Source organism: Octopus sinensis, linkage group LG2, assembly GCF_006345805.1.
Source record: "Octopus sinensis linkage group LG2, ASM634580v1, whole genome shotgun sequence".
NCBI lineage: Eukaryota > Metazoa > Mollusca > Cephalopoda > Octopoda > Octopodidae > Octopus > Octopus sinensis.
The window spans coordinates 67447281-67469780 of NC_042998.1; the positions used below are offsets into that span (position 1 = coordinate 67447281).

Here is a 22500-nt window from a genome sequence, read left to right on the forward strand (position 1 = left end):
TACGATCATCTTGCCAACAATTGCTGCGTACTGACTTCACTTACAAGGTATTTGTCGGAACTAGGATATTGTAGAAGACACTCGCGCATAATGCAGCGATGTGGTGTTGAACATAAAAGCACCTGTTTGCGAAATATACTGTATATTTGTATGCATGTATTTATGTATATGTATATAAGCCAATCTCACTAATAAGATTGATTCGTTCTTGTTAATGACCGTAAATCAATTATGTACTTGTACCCAAGTTAACGATCCACAGTTTTTAAAAATCACGGCCACGTCTACAACTAAATAAGATTTAGTAGCGGATATTATGTTGCTTTTAAACGATATAGTTTGAAGTCACGAAAATACATGGATACCCTGTTGACACACACATCCCTGTTCCAGCGAAATCTCAGGATGTAATCGCTGGTGCATAGTAGTCTTCGCTTGGTACTCTCTTAACCCATTGCCTGCCATGAGCCCCATTTGAGGATCTGCTAAAAACTGTCTCTCAGCGGATTGTTCATTGTATTTCAAGTAAATTGCTTATGCACATTGCATTTGCAGAAGTGTGTTTAATAACGTTTATTAGTTAAAGCTTGTCATTACTAACTCTGGCTAATTCTACAGGACATTTTATGTCATAAATCGCAAATTTTGAACTACAAAGATATTGACTGTTTTGAATTTTGTTTTTGTTTTTGCATTTCTCATCTATATCATTCATTGATATTTCAAACACATTCGTATTTGATACAATAGTTTCAAAACATAACAAACTATAATGTTTATTATTGCAATTGAATAGAAGAGGATAACTATGCATTTTTTCAGCGATCCGCATTAGGGACTTTTCGAAAAATTTAAAATAATTTCCAAAATTATTCACATACGAAGAAAATTTAAATACTGTACATTATTTCAACTCCTAAGAAACCTGGAAAACCAAAATATATGAGTAATCTTGACAGTTAATGGGTTAAATAGATTAGAACAAATATCAATGTAAGATTTCCTCCAGAGTAGAGCGTGCAAATCTCTTTTGAAGAAGCTCTTGTAATCTCCTATTTGGACGTTGAACATCATTACCACTAGGTCTCACAGATTTTAAGTCAACTATTAAATTTCTCCTCTCGATTAAATGCATGGCAGAATCTTGTCAAGTAGTAGTATTGCAGTCCGCCAATAAATAGAAAACATTTGTCGCATAAGTGGAGATATGGTGATAAAATGCTATTTATTTACTCTGATTCCAGTAGATTTCAACAGGTAATATAAATCAGCTTTAGAAAAGGGAACTCGGGAATAGATTTGTGTGTACGCACATGTAAACGTTAGATTTTATACTCTTCACATCCACGTTTAAATAAAGTCGTTGAAACATGGATTCATTGGATGATATGGCCATTTTTGTCGGCCTATGTTCTCACATGTATTTTCAAACACCTAATTTTACTTGTATTAAAGTTGTATGGAGGTAGCAGTGTGCTTTCATCTTTGTTATGTTAGAATTTTCTCGCCGTTCGTTTCGTAAGCAATTATTTTGTGAAAGCAATATATTTATCTTGCCCTAACATTAGTGTATGATTCAAGTATAGCTTGCGTTAATACGAATTTATGCCCTACGCTTAACATGGTTTTACGACCCCAACTTATATGGATTCTCTGTTATTGCTAGCATTCGTAAAGAACATTCGTATATCGCGCCAATTTAGCAATTATTATGCAATCATCATTCAAACATTACTTTATCACAGCAGTTCAGGAAACATCTATTGACAATATGTTACATGTGTGTGCGTATTTAAGTAAATACTATATGTGATATATATATATATATATATATATACATGCATATATAAACATATATACCTAATTGGCACATGGACATTTTCACGACAAATATATATATATATATATATATATACCTATATATATATATATATATATATATATATAATTCTGTATAATTTTCTGACTTGCTTCGATAAAGTAATATATAGATGATGATGATTCCAATATAATCGTCAAAACACCGGAATATGAAGTTGTCTTTTACTAATGTTAATAATATATGCAACGGAATTATAAAATTATATTGATCTGCAGGCATAATCAATATCAGAGCGTTTCATACTTGAAATTTTGGCCCAAGGTGCGAAATTTCGGTGAAGCGTTTAAGTCGATGACATTGTCCCTAGCATTCAACTGGTACTTATTTCATCAACCTCCAAATGATGTTTGGCAAAGTCGACCTCAGCGGAATTTGAAGCTAGAAAAGGAAGACGGATGAAATGCCACTAAGCATTTCGCCGCCCGGTGTGTTAGCGATTCTGCCAGCTTGCCGCTTTAAAATAAATTCCTGTATTAACGTGAGACACGGTGGCGAGCCGGCAGAACCGTTAGCAAGCTCGGTAAAATGCTTAGCGGCATTTCGCCCGTCTTTAGGTTGGTCGATAAGTACCAGCAGAAAATTGGGGTCGATTTAATCGACTTCGCCCAGCACCCAAAATCTTCTGTCATTATGCTAAACTAAACCGTGAAATCAATATTATCCTCAGATAAGGTGGTGAACTGGCAGAATCGTTAGCAAGCCGGTCAAAATGCGTAGCAGTATTTCGTCCCTCTTTATATTCCGAGTTCAAACTCTACATCGCCTTCCATTATTTCGCGGGGGTCGATAAAATAAGTACCAGTTAAACACAGGAGCAATATAATCCACTAAAACCTTCCTCCGAAACTGCTGGTCATGTGCTAAAATTTGGAACCGATATTAACGTGAGATAAACGTTATATGTATATGTGTATATATATATATATATATATATATATATATATATATATATATATATATATATATAATATATATATATATATAATATATATATATATACATGCATACAGGAGTTATGGAAAGAAGTAGATAAGATCCGGTCTACAGCTAGAAATGTTTCATAGTGAGCGGAACCTCGGAAGTCGTAAATATCCAAGCGAACTGTGTACCACAGGCTACTCCTGAGGCCAAGGATATCTTGAAAATGTACATTGTCAAAAGGAGGTATAGTTAACACATGAAAGATTCAATCACATATTCTGATTGAATATTCCATGCGTTAACATGTACCTCCTTGCGACAATGTAAACTTTCGTTCAATCAAGGTATTGTTGGTCTCAAGAGTAGCCTGTGCTCTACATCTTGCTTGGATATTTCCGACTTCCGAGGTTCCGCTGACTATGAAATATAAGTAGCCCGGATCTTATCACCTTCGTTCTTTAACTCTTGTATCCTTATTGGCACATCCGGTAACACTGGTCCCCCACCGTGAAACTTTTTGAAGCTTTTTTCAATTTATCGTACTTCGATAAGGAAATCATCAGCAACCTTCCGTCTCAATATACCACCATTGTCTCTGAAATTTGTCTTTTATATTTACTACGGCTTGCTTGAAGCTAACTTTCTTCTTACACCACCATCCTTGGATTTCATATATATATGTGTGCATGTATATATATATATAATATATATATATATATATATATATATATATATATATATATATATATATATATATATATGTATATATATAGAAATATGTGTGCATGTATATATATATATATATATATATATATATATATATATATATATATATATATATGTATATATATAGAAATATGTGTGCATGTATATATATATATACTCATAAACATACATTTTACACACATATGTATATGGGTATGTAGATATTCGCATTTGCATGTGTGTGTTTGTGATGTATGTGTGTATGTACATATATATTCGCATGCATAATTCATCCTATTTTAATAAAGGCGTTGAACTTCGTTCATTATGGGTGTTTTTTCAATGTTCCTTATTTTTATCTACTATTTGTTTCAATCATTAAATCGATGCCTTGCTAGGGCAACACCTGCAAGAAATTTTGTCGACCAGATCACCCCTTTCACTTATTCTATCATCTGCTAACTATTCTTTTCTCAAATGACTAATTTACGAGGACGTTAACAAGCTAACACCGGTTATCAAGCGGTATTAGGGGGATAAACACGAACACACACACGCACAAATGCACACACACACACGCACAGATGCACACACAAACACACACACAAACAGATGCACACACACACACACAAACACACACACATATATATACATGCATATTTCTTTCAGTTTCTGTTTACCAAATCCACCCAGCACAAGACTTTGGTTGGCACGGGGCTATAGTAGAAGACTCATACCCAATGGGACTGAACTCTAAACTCTGTTGGTGGGAAACAAGTTTCGTATCACACAGCCACGTAAAGGATTCATTTCTAGTTTTCACGTGTCTTCTCTCACCGATTTCCCGTGTTCCCATCAGCTACTGCAGTTTGTGTGGAGATCTTGACGGTCTTATTCTCAGGATCATGTGATATCGGTGTGTGCTGGTCCTTCTTTACAAAACGTAGTGTCTAACGTCAAGTGATTGCTTAAGATATTACTACGAAAATTTGAGGTTGCTGTTCAAATACTTTTTTTTTAAATTGTAATTTTTATATCTATATATATATATATATATATATATATATATATATATATATATATATATATATATATATATATAATTAATCGTCTATTTTCATGTGGGTGGTGCATAGAGTTTTCCTAATTAGTTTATCGTGTGTTCTTTAGTGTAATGCGCTGCTTCTTTTGCTCTTTATTATAAGTGTATAATAACACGTGATTAATGTGCAATTCTATAGTTAATTCAACATTTAGTCTTGAACTTTACACATTTCCTGTTCTTTATCAAATTTGTAAATCACATTTCACATTAGTAGCTTGTTGTCGGGTTTAAAGAATGGCACCCTAGTCATTAATAAGATCTTTGTTGCAGTTTTATTTTAATCACAGTGAGCTAATTGTTTCTCGTAATGACTTTAGCGTTCTGTTTTACAAACTATGTGATTTAACTATGGGTGACCGACCCTCTTATCGAAAATATTTTAGCTATGGATATTTTTTGTTTAGCTTAAACAATATGACGCATGGCCTAGTGGACAGTGTGTTCCACCTACGATAGTAAAATTGTGATTTTGGTCCCAATAGTTGGTGCGTTGTATTCTTGAGCAAAACATAATTTCTCGTTGCTCCTATCCACACAACTGTAAATGATTGCATGCAAAGCTGAGAATTTAAAGCTACAACAAACCTGTCTCCATTCAAGTTGAAGTGTTGTAATCTCAACCAGGTATACGCACTGGAAACCGAGTTAATCTCCGGCTAGACCTATGTCTAAGCTTATGTTGACGACTGAGTTAATTCTTTACTAATGAAATGATAGATGGTGATTTAATTATTTTGCTGTTTCAAGAAGATTAAGCAATTGTGAAGCTGTACTTATTGGCTTGTAGAATCTGTGTTTTAAAAGGTGGGGGAGCCAGTATACTCATTGCAGTATGCTTGTGTTTGGATTGTTCTATGATTTTGTCAATTAATTTGCTTCAATACTTCTGGGAAATGTACAAATTAAACAAAATTATTTCACTATATAACATTTAGTCAATGTACATTTATTAGTTCATTTATCCTATTCGATACTTCATTGGTCGCAAGTATCTACATTTTTTCTGCTTAAATGTCTTTTTACTATCATAGTCTGTTAGTACTTTAAGTATTCTCTTTCCTCTCCTTTCGTTTAATTTAGTTTCTTACTATATCTCAGCTGCTCTATATGTAACACGTTTCGCAAAGGACGTCAAATTTACGTGATAAGAGCTCTAATAATGTCGCAGCTATGTTTAAATGAAGACATAAGGATACAAGTAAAAGCAAACAAAAAATACTAGAAACAACACAAGTATATGTAAATATCGAAAGATGTAGATGATAATTCTTTCAGAACTACCAATCAATAATGGCTTGCTGATATTTCGTTTCCTTAATAGCAAGGTGATGAAAAATAAGTAAATACTATTGAAACTGTATTAGTATGTGTGATTTTGTAAACGGAAAGAGTTCATTATGTATAATATTCATGTTCGATTTGCTGAACACAACACAAATTATATATGTATGTATATGTATCTGTGCGTAGATGTGTGCATGTGAGTGTGTATGTACATTTAATGCATATGTGAATATATATATAATGTATATATGAAAGTATTTAGTATATATATATATATATATATATATATATATATATATAATATATATATATATATACATATATACATATACATATATAATATATTTATATGTGTGTATGTATACATATATATCTGTGAGTGTCTATGAATACAGACGACGAGGGAGTAAATAGTTAATATACATATAACCTATATGTCTGTCTCTATGTATATATGTATGTATGTATACATCTATCTGAAATAGAGAGGATGAGAAAGAGAAGGAGAGCCTGTATACAAACATACTTATACACGTGAACATTCAGTGTTGCTTTCGGAATTCTGCCCAAATACCGCGGGTAATAAACTACACAGAAAACTCTTCTTAGTTTCCAAGTCGTAGGTTCATTTACATATTACTGATAGTTTGACAACCATTTAAAAAAAAAACTTTCTTTTCATCAAACACAGCATGAAAACGGAAACAGTTTGAAAGTAATTTAGTATATTTGTATGTTTCAGATATATAATCTTGCTGTGGGACAGACGTGTGGCGAATGACACAGTAATTCTTCTCATACCTATGCCATTTAGTCGATCTCTTAGAATAGACGTCAGTACTAGTTGCGCAGTGTGAACATTTACTTTTAATATCTTACTGATTTCAGTCACTGAATTGCGGACATTCTGGTGCATTGCCTTCAAGGAATGGCTTTCAGGAATTATATCAACTTGAGTACTTATTTCAGTTTCGTATTTACTTGATCGATTTGTATTTATCATTTTGTTATTTTATATTTTGACTTAAATAGGCACAACTCAAAAGTTTTACACAGTTATCAAACCACCCGCTTACTGTGAAACTTGCCCATACATTCACACACGCACACATGCATACACATCTACGTAATAATAGCGTAGATGTATAATATCTTATACATATAAGATACATATAATACCTTATACATAATAACTTATTATAGCGTTGCTTGCTTAAATCATCAGTACGTCTACTGGCTTGTGTCACTAAACTTCACTCGAGTTGGTATTTGTTGGCCGAAACTTATCCACACATAAGCAAATGGTCTAGTATAATTTGTGGAAGTTTTCCAGGAACGGTTTGAACGCCACAGGGCCTTTTTCTTCCTAATTTTTCCGGCATAACATTTTAAGCAGGGCCTTTAACATTTAAAGCTGAGGGAAAATATTTGTGTTAAACTATTTGTACGATGAATAACTGATTTGTGTTAGAAACAAATGTCACGTGACTAGAACCCAAAATAATTTTTAGGTTTCATTTTAAAGTCATGTGGACTGGGTTATGCTGATATATATTTCACAATTTAGCGATGTTGTAGCGATGAGAGGGAAGTCGGTGGGAATTGCGATCGAGCGAATGCAGGTGACCTCCATAGTCATATCCTACCATGGCATATATTTCATTGTTACTATTCTCCTCTGGTGACTTCGGACCTCATAACATTATCTTGTGCATGGGGAGCAATAGGTCTCAGAAGCATTGTAGATATAGTTGAAAGAGGAGAAGAGAGAAAATATCCGACTAGATTATTCCGATAATCCAGGATCTCACCCTGATAGCCATATACACAGGAACACTGGTATGGACGCGCTAACTGGAGTTCTTCAACAACATGATGAGATTTTATATAGTTTTAGATGGCAATGTCGATATCAGCAGAGAATAAGATTTTTAATGCGCTTCTTTCCGAAAATTCATGAGTTCGAAATGTTCCTAGCTACACGTTCATATATATTTCTGTAAATGCATACGTGACCTCAGAAGTCTTAATGATGTGTGTATAGAAGTTGTTGTGGCGATGGTGGTGGTAGTGGCGATGGTGATGGTTGAAAACAATCAACAGAAAATTGAGAGAGAGAAAGGCAGAGGTTAGATAGAAAAAAATTGTACTGACCCCTCTAATGGGAAGACAGAAAATATTGTTTATCATGCAACTTTGCAATAATTTGTTCCAAGTCAACAAATTATATCATTGTTTTGATGAAAATTGTTCATTAGTCGAAAAATATTGTCCGAGTTTAATCAAATTTAATATGCACTCGATGCATTTAAGAGCCTATTTAAGAGCCCTCCATAGGAGTTAGCTTAAAAGCAACCAGATAGATAAATTAGATACCTTTGTATCGCCATTTTGGATCGCTGAACTCTACACGTTTTTTCTCGCTCTTTTTCTCTCTATGTCCTCTTCTTTCTTTCTGCGGAAGAGCGCAGGCTCGAAACGTAAAAGACATTTCCATTTTTCCCGGGCTAATAATATCAATAGACATGCTTGTTCCCACACCTGTTTTCATCGTTTGATTTTCTATGAATTTCAACTACATATATATATATATATATATATATATATATATATATATATATATATATATATATTGAGATGATCATCTCTATTTTGTAGGTGACAACTAATCAACAGGAGAAACTGTTTTATACATATCTATTCATAAAATATTGAAAGTGTCAGTTATTTGAAAAAACCCATTCCTGTGTTAGTATATATTTTAGACGTGTTACATATTTCTTCCGCCTCTTGATAACCCTGCAAGTTAGTGTTAATACATTTTTTAAAGTAAACACCTGACAATCTTACATATCTCCGACACACTTGTACAGGTTACTTCATGCCAAACAGTTTTATAATCTTCATTATTGCAAATTTCGTCTACCATATTTTTTCTCCGGCTAAGAATAGTACCGACTTGTGAATTAATATATCAAAACAAGTACGAAATAAATTGATTTTGAACTATTTTTCTCCATCTTTTAAATTGAATAATAATTATTCCGCAATTATAATTATCGATATATTAAATTCAAAATTAAATAACATATTATAAATTTTTTAACTGTCTATATTGATCACATTATATGAAAAACAAGTCCATTAAAAAATTAATTTTCGGATGGTCAGACATTGTACATAGAACGTCCGATAACTAGTCATGACTTGTAAATATTTATTTACATAATACATAAATCTAATTAGTCAGCTATCCGTATACGACTCCAAACAATCTCAACAATTTTTCTATATATTCACACTGACTCCGTTGCTTCTCCTCCTACGATTATTGATCTCACGATTATATTCGTCTAGTCACATATTGTTTTCTGTTTCAGTATAAATATAATAACAATGTTCATATATCAGTGAGTAAGTTGAACGATAGTGGAATGTGTCTACAGCCCCGTAAGGTATCATACTTGATAAAATATATTTCATATTTCAAATGTATAGACATTTCTTTTTTATATGAGTAAAATTATAGTTGTAGAAATCGTAACACGAAAAATATGCAATATAAGTGTATATTTATGTATGTATATTTTTCTGGCTGCAACAGAGGCTATAGCCATCATGGAGTGGGTTATTTGATGCTATTCAGCGATGTTTAATTCATGGGTTGGTACAGCTTTCAATCCCAACGTTAATTACTAGACCCTCGAAAATGTTTTATCTATATTCACTCACTACATGCATTTCCTGGTTTTCCCTCTCGGAAGTAATGTCTTTGTGTTGTGTTCTTGAGCAACACAGTTTATTTCACGATGCTCCCGTTCACTGAGCTGTACAAATGAGATGCGACATCCTAGGTGCTAAGCTGTTTCGGCTTTTGGTTTACTCTTGGATAACGTCGATGGCGTGAAGAGTGGAGGCTGGTATGCATGTGCAAATGCTGCTCTTCCATAAACAACCTTGCACGGACTTGCACATCGGAGGGGAATTCTTTAGGTGCAATCCCAAGGTCATTCATGACCGAAGGGGGTTTTTATGTACTTCACTTACACACGTATATGCATAATTATTTATATACATAGAGCTACTACACCAAGAAGATTGAGCTGCTGGAAGCGACAAAACGTGGATTGTACGGACTTCTTGAGTAGAACGTTTTGGTCTACAGAATTTCATTCACACGGTATAGGTCAGTCAGGGTTATATAAAGTGACTGCGCCTTACATGAAGTCTCGATTTAAATTCGAGCCTAGCACCGCTTCGTTTTAAAACGAATTTCTTATATATACGTCAATTTGCGACTTTATATACAGATATATATGTGTGTGAATGTATATACGCATATACATATATATTTACATGCACAACATATATAAATATACGTAGATAGGTACATAAATGTGCATGTATCTATTCTTAAATATGCGTGTGTATGTGTGTATATACGCACATTTGTCTGTCACAATTTTATATGACAGTATTACGAGGCTAATTTAATACTTTACGTTCCACGTGATGTTTAGCATTGACATGTATCAAGTCTGCTTCGAATACACAGTTTCTGCCTCATAATAACCTCATGCGAAGAAAAAATGAATATCATCATTATTTTTATGTACTTAATGTAAAACTGTCTTGCAAATAATTATATTATGATAGAAATCGTATGATAGAAATCGTTTTGAATACTTATAAGTCCTTATGTTACGTAATCCATTATGTTTGATAAGAAAATAAGAATCATTTAATTATGTTTATGTAATAACTTCCTATATTATAAATATTCTTCTCAAACAACGCTGCATAAAATCATATTACTGTGATATTCAGAAATATATGAGTAATTCTAAAAGTTTGTTAATACTCTTTTAAGATGTTGCAAATAACATGAAGGTTTTCGTGACTTGTTATTTATTAATGCTTTTTCTGTAATTAGAAAATACGGTTATTGAGTAACTCACCTACTTTTTCCTTAATCAATTTGAATTTTTTTTTGTAGCTAAATCATAGCTTAGTTATGACATTGATTGTTTATTAGCTATCACTATCATGCGTTTAATTTCTTCCTATCATGGACAATATTCGCTAATGCTACCTTTTCTGTCAGATTGTTGGATATAAGATTTGAAGAAGATTACCTTTTTTTTTAATTTGTCGCTTTGAGCGGTAGAGTAGACATTTCTTCTAAGATTACTGAAATTTGTTTTATTTATTTTGGTGACAAATGACAGGAGCCTCTGGGCAATTATTTCTTTTGAAAAAGACGTCTTTATCATCGGTAAGTATATGAATATCTTCGATACTTCTAAACAGTTGCCTTCAGAATCAAAGTGTTTGATTCCTATTTTACAAAGAGACTCACCTTGCACTATGGCATGAGAGCAAATTTTAGAATAAGATTATGACTGTGTTCGTATTTTATGAGTAAAATAAACTTGATTACACATGGGAGGCGAATTAAACAAACCGATCAGGTATGGCTCTACCAACGCGTCTTTACAGGTGAAATACGCCGCAGAATGTCATCATTCTATCTGCCACGGAAAAGTTTCCAGAATAGCAGAGAAACTTTCCTCCTGCTGAGCTCCTATGAGGTTCCTCGCATACTTATCAAATAACTATCAAAAGATTATTTCTAACCATAAAAAATATCATGACAGTTGAAGCTTTTACATTGTATACTTGACACATATGAAACTACGAGCTAAAATTATGTTTCAGAGCTAATAAAATGAACACTTAACACTGTAAAAATACTTCTATCAAAGGAAATCATATACATTATAGGTACCATAATTTTACGAGCGAATATCATGTCAAAGTCTAAATGAGGCAAACAAGAACAGTCAGGTAACGTTTAATCTTTTGTTAAATATAGAAAATTATCTCATTTGGCCAAGATAGCGAATAGTTATGAACTAACATTACTTCACTTTCAGAAACGGTCACCAATATGAAAAGAAGAATCATAAACTGTAAATAATATTGCAGTAACATTAATATGAAGACAAACTGTCACAACCAATGTAGGGTAGGAATTTCAAGTCTTCCGTGTTTAGGGATTTATTTACGTATCTACATAACATGATATACATATATATATATATATATATATATATATATATATATATATATATATATATATATATAATATCAGGGTTATAAAAATTTTTGAAATTTTTATTACCAGTGGCCTAGCGTGTAGAAAACTTAAGTCAATAGACTATATATTCTTCATATAAATACAGTGTACATTTAAACACATAAGCGGTATCCGTCATAGGATTCCTGGAACGCTAGAAGGAACAGCCAATAACGAAACCACTATTAGGGATAAACTTCGAAAGGAATGAAAAATACAAACATTTGCTATCCATCTCCTGGACCATGGTTTCTGACTTTTTCTTACCGGCGTTACTTCGAAAATTATCCAGAAAAAATAATATCAGAGTAATAAACATTTTAGAAATTGTTACTACCAGTGGCCTAGCGTGTAGGTAAATTCGTATATATATATATATATATATATATATATATATATATATATATATATATATATATATATATGTTGAAATAGAAAGATGAATTTTCTTGTAACAGATTATTCAAAGGTTTAACCGATACCTGGGTAGCAAAAATCACAGCGGAAAACAGCACGGTTGGAGATAAGACCATTTGGTGTTGCAACCGTGCGTTGGAGCGGATAATTGAAGTTTAATATTATTAGTTTAATTAGTTTAATATTATTCCATTCACTAATAATATATATATAATATATATATATAGATATATATATATAATATATATTATATATATATATATATATATATATATATATATATATATTATATATATATATATATACATATATATATACACATACATACATACATACATACATTCATACATACATACATACATATGTGTGCACGCGCGTGTTTGTGTAGACAGATTCCAGGAGGTAAGGTGTTTTTCTACATAGGACCTGCATTCTGGTTGGATGCTCACAAATGGTCAGGTTACTCGGTGTTTAGTTCTATTTCGCCTAGTCTCTTTCATTTTGTCTTCTTTTGGTATTCTATACTACATGGAGTCAGTGAATTAATGACCTGAAAAAGTGAAACTATCAAATAAACAGATGTAGCAGTAATAGTAACAGTAGCCGTGGTGGTGGTGGTAGTAGTAGTAGTAGTAGTAGTAGTAGTAGTAGTAGTAGTAGTAGTAGTAGTAGTAGTAGTAGTAGTAGTAGTTGTTGTTGTTATTGTTGTTATTATTATTGTTTTGTTGCTGTATTAGTAGTAGTTTTAGTAGCTTTTGTTATTGTTGTAGATGTCGTTCTTGCTGTTGCTCTTGTTGTAGTAGTAGCAGCAGCAGGTATTAACAGCAGTAGCAGCAGAAGTAAAAATAAATCTAAATTCTAGAGTGAAGCATCCAGTGTTTCTGACCAGTGATGCCATATTTTCGTTTAGGGTGACAGCTAGAAAAAAAAAATTAGCAAAGCTTCACTCGAACATGTTTACGCAATTGCATGCAATTGATGAAGAAAACAAAACAACGTTTGAGCATCTAGATAGAAAAGACGAGAAAGATAGAAAAATGGAAAGTACAAGCGTTGGTGAGCCGGAGATAATAGTCCAATATAAGATGTGGAATATACAATATATTAAAAGAGACGTTCTTTTCATTATCCCAGTTTCACATCACGGAGGATCGCGTTTGAGTTCCATTTCAGTTCCGATATTCATTTGAGAGCGGTTTGACGCAACTCAATGCGGATTAAAATTTCATTGGTTCGTTGAACGAAACGACGAAACTAAGTTGTTAAATATGCCACTTTTACGAAATGTGTTGAGTGCAACTTTCGTGTGTCCACTCACTCATCAAATGGGCGGCAAATTTCAAAAATTTGTTCAAATTTTGATATGTGTTGACTGAGAAAGACTTTCCGTAAGAAATAGAATGTCCTTTTCATTTATTATACATTTTCTTAAATGTACGTGTTAATGCAATCAAAATATCATTAACTGGTTTGATTTCATTATCATATGACTATGCCGGTACAAGCTAGCCATAACAATATTAAAACGGATACTGTAACTGAATTTGGTGGGGTATGTTCTATTTCCAGTCGGAAATTCTCGTAACATGCATCAGTGTTAAGCTTAACACGAAATATGTATTTATGTATGGATCACAAAATTACTGAACATAAAAATAAAGCCAACATGGAGTGACAAGTTATACGAATGTTACATTTAAGCAACAAAATATTTGTTTAAAATTTCACATTCCAGTTGTGACTGCGTGCTCATTGCTCTTACATTTTTAACTATTACACAGACCTTGTATGTATATATATATACTAGTAGAGGGTTGTATGCCATCGGAAAAAATAAATTTATCGTGTTCTTTGTTAAGAAATAACTTGTAAATTGTATCTCTTCTATCTGATACTTCAATTTATCTCAACCACAAATGACATAATTTTATGACAAGAAAATAATAAATAACAAAATTATATTCAGATCAAAAGGAATATCACACCGTACTAATCACTGTAGGAAAATATCAATATCGTTAATTAGGTTATAAAATAGTATGACCAAATCTGACGAAAGCTTTTTTGTATTTTATATTAACGTATAACATTATTTTACATAAGTTTTTATGGCGTGTTAAGGGTAATCAAATTCAGTGATATCACTTCTGATATCATAAACATCCAATGGTCAACATATATTAAATGAGATCAAATCGGTAACACCTCCGTGCGTTTAAGACAAAGTGTAACACATTGGTATAGAGCCTGTATATTTCTATGATACTGGATTCATCTTTTATGTATGATATAACTATCACACGAGATGCTTCACTTACTGTAAAAGGATGCGATTCACAACGCCTACATTTTCATAGGAATTCACAATATATATGAGTATAAAACACATACATTTGTATACCTTCAAAGTTACAGTGTGAGGTTTTGGAGGTCAGCATCACTATAATCCGGAACACGATGAAAGCCAGTTTGCTTGTGGTTTTTTCCCTGACAATATACGAAAAGAATTTTAAGTTCAAGCGAAAATACAGAAAAATGACACATCAAACAAGTCCTTTTTTTTCTTTTTGATATTTGTTCAATGTTCGATTGATCAAACACTGATCAAATATTCGATATAGTAATTTACTACATCTAATAACGCAGAATCGATTTGACAAACTTTGCAGCACGGCAGTTCTTATGTTATAACTTAAAGGTGGCGAACTGGCAGAATCGGTAGAGCGATTGACAGAAGGCTCTGTGCTATGTTCAATCAATGTCGGTTATACCTCCTATTCGCACGGTGTCTATCAATGAAGTACATGTACCCCCTCTTAATTTAGTAGAACTGATTGAGTATCGGGCGAGATGTCTTACGGCTACCTAACAGTTTCTTTGGGCTCAAGGTTCAAATTGCACTAATGAACACGTCTTTCCCAGCACGCACATACAGAGTCACGAAGTGAAAGAGATATCGTATCGGATTAAGTTTGGCTGTGATATCGAATCAGTGTAATAGGACAAGACTACCACAATTCTACTTGCGCTGTAACATCGATACAGAAGATTCTAAGAACAGGAAAATTTAGCATAGAAACCGTGATTAATTTTCTTCGTTAATCATCTTCACTGGTGAATGATAGACTCCGAGTTTTAAAAAAAGGAAACATTTTAAAAAAAGGAAACAACAAGGCGCTAAAACCTAAACACAATACCACTTTAACATATGATATATTATAGTCGTTTGATAAACCTTTATTTTATAAACTAGTTCATTATTAACACCACATGATTGAAATATAAAGATCTGAAATTGTCATATTTTAGTTGGAAACTAACATGGAACAGGAATACAATGCGTTTCCTTTAAGGTTTGGCAGTATCATATTCTATACTCAGCAGTTATTGATCCCCAAGTCTTCTTGAAAATTCCAAAGATACTACCAAAGCGTTAGAAATTAAAACAATTTGCCGGTAGGAGACAATGTCACATATTGTATGTATTATAAAGTTAGAACAAATTGCAACGTATTTCCATGAAGAGAAAACATTCTACAAGTCTAATCCTTGTATGTGTGTGTGTGTTCGTGTGTGTGTATTTTATTTTTGTGATCGTGTTTAAAAAGGTAAATACTTCTATATAAGCCGTTATGATAGCGTCGCAATGTATTCATACATACAATGAGATATATATATATATATATAGATAGATAGATAGATAGATAGATAGATAGATAGATAATAGATAGATAGATAGATAGATAGATAGATAGATAGATAGATAGATAGATAGATAGATAGTTAAAGAGAGAGAGAGAGAGAGAGAGAGAGAGAGACGAAGGGGTGCTGAAAAGTTCCTGCTTTTAGTTAAAACAGAATACAGAAGATTGAATAAATTAGGATTTTCTTCAACATATTCCCATCTCAGATTCACACACTTATTACAGCGGTCCTTCAATTTTTCTAGGCCGTGTAGAAGGACTTGGAAAATTAGACTTCCAACAAGGCCGTCGCGACACCCTAAAACACAGGAACCTTTCAGTACCCCATCCTCTCTCTCTCTCTCTCTATATATATATATATATATATAAACCCTAACCCTAACCCTAACCCTAACCCTAACCTATATATATATATATATATATATATATATATATATATATATATATATATATATATCTATATATATATATATATAATATATATATATATAATATATATATATATATATATATATATATATATATATATATATAATTTATTATATAGAAGGAGCTTCTACAGGACTAGAACTGTTTCATTCAAGAGAAATCTTCAGGAAGCTCCTGAAGCTTCCTGAAGATTTCTCTTGAATGAAACAGTTCTAGCCCTGTAGAAGCTCCTTCTATATAATAAATTAATTTTACTCTGCTATGTATTGAGTACCTTATTTACTGTGGTTAACCCCGAATCAACCCGGGACCTACATATATATATATATATATATATATATATATATATACTTAATCATATCGAAGGGAAATGGAAATTAATAGAAATTAATAGAAATTTTCACTTCCAGTGGCCTTGCGTGTAAAAATTTCGTCCGAAGACTATGTATTACTCATAAAATACAGTTTTTATTTAAATACATAAGGAATCCACTCGTGGGATTCAACACGCTAGAAGAACAGCTAGGTTCTATAACCACAAAAATTAGGGATAAAATTCAACAGGAACGAAATGAAAAAATAAAAACATTTTACCATCAAGTTTCCTGGACCAACTGGTTTCTGATTTTAGTTTAGCAAATAAATAATATTATTTGCTAGGTGAAATATTTTTCAACAGGTACGCCTTAGATTGAATATATATAGCGTTCAACTATGTGCCTCTTGTTTATATGATTTATATGATTAAGTATTGTAAGTTTTTGAATAATTTTAGGACTTTAAAAGTTGGCATTTTCTTATTGCCGACGAGGGGCTGCGCCTACGCTGTAGATTTTGAAAACATTACGATGTATAAACAAGAGGCACATAGTTGAATGCATTGTGTTTTATATATTTAATCTAAGGTGTACCTGTTGAAGACGATTTCACCTAGCGAATAATATTATTTATTTGCTAAACTAAAGTCAGAAACCAATTGGTCCACTGGAAACTGGATGGTATAATGTCTTTAATATTTTCATTTTGCTCCTGTCGAATTTTATCCCTAATTTTTGTGGTTATAGAACCGAGCTATATATATATATATATATATATATATATATATGCGTACATATGCACTCACTCGCGTACACATGCCCTTCCACACATATTTCATAAATGTTTGTGCGCACGCACACATGGAGAACACACTTGGTCTACTGGTTAGGAGTAGTCATTTGTTGATTGTAATACCATGATGGTGTGGTGCGTTCTATCTTTGAGCAGGTCACTTCATTCGACGATGCTCCAGTATACTCAGCTGTGATGAATACCAGTACCAGTAAGATGCTAGATCAGCTTCCTCTCCCTAAATGTGGCACTGAGTCAATTGATGAGAGAATTGAGAGAAATATTTTCCGTTCTATTCAAATTTCTCTTAGATTCGAAGTTTCTTCTTATTCGAAGCACCAAAATACCTTATGACTCTAAATCTTCAAAGTTTTGTTTTATGCATATCGTGGTATTTGTTGCTACCCTTGCAATTTTGCAATTTGTACATGGCTTATCTGTTTACAACAACATAGGACTTTAAAATGTTAGCTATTTTATTAATACTTCATTAATCAGCAATTGGTCGATATTAGTATATTTGGAATGTGTGTTTAATATTAACGTATTATGTTATAAGTAATGGGTTCGCGATTAATAATCTATTTTGGAGGATTTTTCAATCATATAGATGAGTTTATTAATGTGTTTATTTTGAGTTTTTTGTATTATATGTGATTGAGTGCATTGAGATTGCACCCTTCTGTTAGTAGGTGTTAGCCAGAAACTAAACGACCAATATTGAAACCATTGCTCGTACTGCAATTGAATGATTTAGTATGCAATCTAATCCACACTTATTGACAAAACATAACTACTCCCAGACTGATGGTACATCATTCTGATGACCAGAAAATCAAATTCCGTTAGTTATGTCCACCTGATTTCAGTAAGCAAATCACAAATAACCAACATTTCTGCTGTTGTTCACACTGTACACTCTTTGTATGTATGTGTGGATGTATGTATGTATCTATGTATGTATAAATTAGAGATAGATAGATAGCTAGATAGATAGATAGATAGAGACAGACAAACAGCTAGATAGATAGATAGATAGATAGATAGATAGATAGATAGATAGATAGATAGATAGATAGATAGATAGATAGATAGATAGATAGATAGATGTGTGTATAGAGAGATAGCTATAGGTATACACTACTTCACATTCAAAGCAAATGCAGTCATATGCAATATAATGGCGCAAACGTGTGCAAAAACGTAATATGTACATTGCAAATCACCTGTTAAAATATATATATTCGCATGCGTATACAAACGAGTTTATGTATGTGAGTGGATTTCTGCATCCATACTCAAATAATATACCAATAAGGAATCGTATAACTGTTTAATACTTTATATCTTGTATGAGAAAAATTCCTTCTTCGTATATTAGATAGTAACTAGTGTCACCGGTGTAAAAATACAAGGGGTGCAATCGACATTACAGTCACTATATGTTTGCTTCCTTTTAATCACTTAACTAGTTCCATGCCCCTTTGTTTCATTTGTGATCACTCAGAATCATGTTTTCCCCCACACCTCACGTTATGGCTTATTTGCCTCTAGTGATCTACTACTGAATGATTACGTGAATATTCGCATGAAACCATTAACATCGTATTAACATCATTGTACTGTTGTATATATGCGTGTGTATATACCTACTCATCCCTAATGTAAAAGCCATGTTGAGACACTTCTCACACTTCACTTAAGATATTGACATTCTTTTCCTTTACTTCGTTTTTGTTTCAGAAATTATATTTACATTCTTTTAGAACACGAAATTTATTTATTTTCTCTTTAAAATAAACCATGTTGAATTTCATTATAGTTTTCAGATCAAAGCAGTCCAATTAAACCTTTGTTTAATGAATTGACTCCTCTTTCCTTCTATTTATATCTTTTTTTTTAGTATTCGATTCTCATTAAACAATTTCATATGCAACGACTAAAAGGAGATTGTTTTCTTAAATTAATAATTTCGTTTTTATTTTATTTTTTCTTCATTTTTTTGCTTTGGCTTTTATTTAAATTTTAATAATTAATTTTCATTAATCAGAAAGTCTGTCGTTCATTGAACAAACGAAGCACGAATCAATGCTCAATAAACTCAGTTTTATTATAACATCTCTTGTTTTATTAAAACATGCTCCATCGGATTTCACTAGAATGTTATGAATAACAAAGAGAATATTCACTGTACATATTCTTCTTCATAATCTTCTCATTCATATTTTTCACTTACAACTACTACTACGTTGTCTTTGTTCCTATTTCTTCTTTCCATTTCCTTCTTTCTTTCCTTCTTTATCTTCTTTTTGGCCCGTCAGTCCTCCTATATTTCTCTTATTCTTCTTCCAGTTATTGCTTTCCCTTCTCTTATTTTCTTATTATTATCATTATGACGGCGAGTTAGGAGAATCGTTAGCGCGTCGGAGAACATGCTTAACGGCATTTCTTGTGGCTGTTTACTTTCTGAATTCAAATCCGAAGAGGTCAGCATTCCCTTTCATCATTTCCAGATCGATAAAATAAAGTGCCAGTCAAGTACTGGGTCGATGATAAAGACGAACCCTCTCCGCATTAAACTGCTTGCCTTGTGCTAAAACTTAAAAGAATTATAATCATTATTTATATTGTCACCGCCGTCATTAAAAATATAATTATCGTTGATGATATTGTTCTTGCTGCAACTGCAAGATGTCACCATGTTAAGATATATTTTGAAGTCTGCCCTCATGCATTTGTTTATCTTTTTTATTGAATCATCAATATAACGGCGTACGAGAGAACGGTTCAGTTGTTAATTGTTTTCCCAAGTCAGAGGAAGGATATTGTTTCCGAGTTAAAAATTTATTGGCTCTGGCTTAAAGGCAGAGATACATTTTATTATGAGGTCTTTAAGGTTAGTCAGTGACAACAGCCGATAGTTTCCTATAACAGTTATAGCTATTTGAAATAATCTTTCAGACAAAGCACGCAAAGGAGAGATGAAGTAATTCATTCCCATTACACTGTACTAAAATTCATTTTGAATACTATATGATTTCGGGTTTCAGTTTCAAGCCTGGTATGCTAACATTTGTATGATTCAGGCATTTTTCAAAGCCATTTCAGATTAAGCAATGTTCGTTGCTTGAAGTTTGATAAATGGAAACTGCAGTGTAGCTTTTGGGGGTGGGGTGTTATACATCCTCAACATTTATTTTTACAGTATTATTCTCCATTCTTCTTTATGGGGTATTAATAATACATTCTGTATGCTATATGAAATCCAATGAAAGAAACCCAGAATTTATCTGTCGAGCGAAGTACCGTCTTTAAAATTATGCATGCTCCCTATCATTTGTTGTGGTTAGGCAGATGAGGATAAGAACAGAGAGTTAATAAGGTATCTACCCGGCTTTCAAATCCATAGCTCTTTAAGTTACATATTTTACAATCACAAATCGAAAGAGTGAGACGTACATGCACACACACATATGTGTGTGAATCGGATATTTTGTGTATAATATATATATAGATAGATACATAGATAGATAGATAGATAGATAGATAGATAGATAGATAGATAGATAGATAGATAGATAGATAATACATACGTATAAAGCGGGATGACCACTAAGTGGAAATCCAATATGCTAGAAGAAGATCATCTACGATCTAACCACATTTAAATTTATAAAGATAGATAGATAAATAGATAGATAATTTAAAAACAACGTAGAAAAAATACAACAATGATAAATAACAGCGCGAGGACATAGTGCATGCAAAGTTTTAATGAGACGCTCAGAGAAGGAAAGAGTTGTTGTTTTAGGTTTTGCGCATAGCTCTTTTTCGGAAACAGGAGACATAGAAAAGTCTCAATGAAAAGGAAGAAGAAGGAAAAAATCACCAACACGTTAAGTTACAATTTTGAAATTGCTTTCTGGAAAAGATGAGTGTGAGAAATGGTTGGTATCTGTGTGTATGTTTGGGTGTGGTGGAATATATGTATACATACATACATACACACATACATACATACATACATACATACATATATATACACACACATACACACACACACACATATATATATATATATAATATATATATATATTATTAGTGAATTGTAGAAATGGAGTTGAACGAAGATTGAACAGAATTCCTTATATTGCATTCTACACATGTTTACCTAACCCAATATATATATATATATATATATATATATATATATATATATATATATATATATATCGTATTTGATGATATAAGAGGCGCAAGGGTTTATGATATGTACAACGATTTCAGCTGCACATATTCACGAAAACAGGGTTCTAAGTGCATTGAAGCATGTGATATATGCTCATATTCACTTAAAGGACCTACTGATGAGGGAGCGATATTTGAGGAAGAAGTGCATCTTACATGCTATTAAATACAGTATGCTTATGATTTCTTAATTGCAAGGTGTTAGACAAATATATCAACGGGAATATTTAAAACTAAGAGATATATTCAAAACTCAAAGCTTAGAACGTGGCCTGTTAGAAGTAGCAGTTAACTATCTATCAAATCACAGTCTAATATTATGTATACGAGCTCATCGGATAATGGGACAAAGGAAACATTGTGTTCGACATAATATAGGCTGGTCACGGTTGCTTGCTCAAGCAGCGTCCCGTTGTCTACGCAGCCGAAACAACACCAACAAAAGCAATGAACCGAAAATGGATACGATGAGTCGACGCATCCATTTCTAGAAATAATAGTTAAATCCTTGCCACATCAAAATCTGTTGTTATTAAAAAGAAAGGACATTGCTTTC

At 32.5% G+C, this 22500-nt stretch overlaps 1 protein-coding gene across 3 annotated transcripts in view; it reads left to right on the forward strand.

The window, feature by feature from the left end:
• The window catches only part of LOC115224821 (glutamate receptor ionotropic, NMDA 2B-like), a 743429-nt gene that overhangs the window by 21773 nt on the left and 699156 nt on the right, over window positions 1–22500 (forward strand). The window contains exon 1 of one of the 3 annotated variants that reach the window (XM_036513847.1): window positions 11834–11869. The exons of the other annotated variants lie outside the window; for them this stretch is intronic. The gene's annotated coding sequence lies outside the window, so the exon portion shown is untranslated. Of the gene's footprint in view, window positions 1–11833; window positions 11870–22500 lie in introns of those variants that run through there. 3 annotated transcript variants of the gene reach the window in all.